This window comes from Procambarus clarkii, chromosome 9 (genome assembly GCF_040958095.1).
Source record: "Procambarus clarkii isolate CNS0578487 chromosome 9, FALCON_Pclarkii_2.0, whole genome shotgun sequence".
In the NCBI taxonomy this organism is placed as follows: Eukaryota; Metazoa; Arthropoda; class Malacostraca; order Decapoda; family Cambaridae; genus Procambarus; species Procambarus clarkii.
This window is the reverse complement of record NC_091158.1, coordinates 52162208-52163803: the sequence shown is the minus strand read 5'-3', so window position 1 is coordinate 52163803 and position 1596 is coordinate 52162208.

Sequence of the window (1596 nt, the reverse complement as noted above, 5' to 3'; positions counted from 1 at the left end):
GAGACTTTCTATTACTATTTTGAAAGTAGGCTCTTCCCACGGCGCGGAAGGAGTGTAATTCGGGTGTGGATGATCACCCTCTCTATCAAGAATCATGTTTTTTAAATGTAGTCTGTTTAGGACTTTTCCTGCTCTTGCAACCTAAGAGTTTCCATTGTTTTGGCCTAGTCCAACCACCAAGGCCTGCCGTACTGGGATTGGATCAGAAGAAATATTTATCTTACTGATAATTGTAGCTGTCCTTTGTGATATTCTTTCTTGTAGAGAGGGCAACCCGTCTCCAGTCAAAGAGTTTCAAGCCTGGTCCACATGGGGGCTCCCAGTGCAGCTCCCATAGCATTGTTTTGGGCAATTTCAAGCTTTTTCCACTGTTGGTGTGATAGATTTGTGAGTGCAGGTGCAGCATAATCGATCACTGATCTGACTGCCTGTACAGAATAGAACTTACGCATCTCCGATTTTATATCTACATTTTAGTGAGGTGGATGGGGTGAGGTGGCATTAATAGGGTATTAATTTCATCAACACAAGACAGAACAAGAGGTGGCATTAATAGGGTATTAATTTCATCAACACAAGACAGAACACGAAACAATGGGTATCGAATAGAAGTGTTTGTAGAAAGCCTATTGGTCCATATTTCTTGATGCTTCTATATTGGAGCGGAGTCTTGAGGTGGGTAGAATATAGTTGTGCATTAATTGGCTGTTGATTGCTGGTGTTGACTTCTTGATGTGTAGTGCCTCGCAAACGTCAAGCCGCCTGCTATCGCTGTATCTATCGATGATTTCTGTGTTGTTTACTAGGATTTCTCTGGCGATGGTTTGGTTGTGGGAAGAGATTATATGTTCCTTAATGGAGCCCTGTTGCTTATGCATCGTTAAACGCCTAGAAAGAGATGTTGTTGTCTTGCCTATATACTGGGTTTTTTGGAGCTTACAGTCCCCAAGAGGGCATTTGAAGGCATAGACGACGTTAGTCTCTTTTAAATCGTTCTGTTTTGTGTCTGGAGAGTTTCTCATGAGTAGGCTGGCCGTTTTTCTGGTTTTATAGTAAATCGTCAGTTGTATCCTCTGATTTTTGTCTGTAGGGATAACGTTTCTATTAACAATATCTTTCAGGACCCTTTCCTCTGTTTTATGAGCTGTGGAAAAGAAGTTCCTGTAAAATAGTCTAATAGGGGGTATAGGTGTTGTGTTAGTTGTCTCTTCAGAGGTTGCATGGCGTTTCACTTTCCTTCTTATGATGTCTTCGACTAAACCATTGGAGAAGCCGTTGTTGACTAGGACCTGCCTTACCCTACAGAGTTCTTCGTCGACTTGCTTCCATTCTGAGCTGTGGCTGAGAGCACGGTCGACATATGCGTTAACAACACTCCTCTTGTACCTGTCTGGGCAGTCGCTGTTGGCATTTAGGCACATTCCTATGTTCGTTTCCTTAGTGTAGACTGCAGTGTGGAAACCTCCGCTCTTTTCCATGACTGTTACATCTAGAAAGGGCAGCTTCCCATCCTTTTCCATCTCGTAAGTGAAACGCAGCACGGAACTCTGCTCAAATGCCTCCTTCAGCTCCTGCAGATGTCTGACATCAGGTACC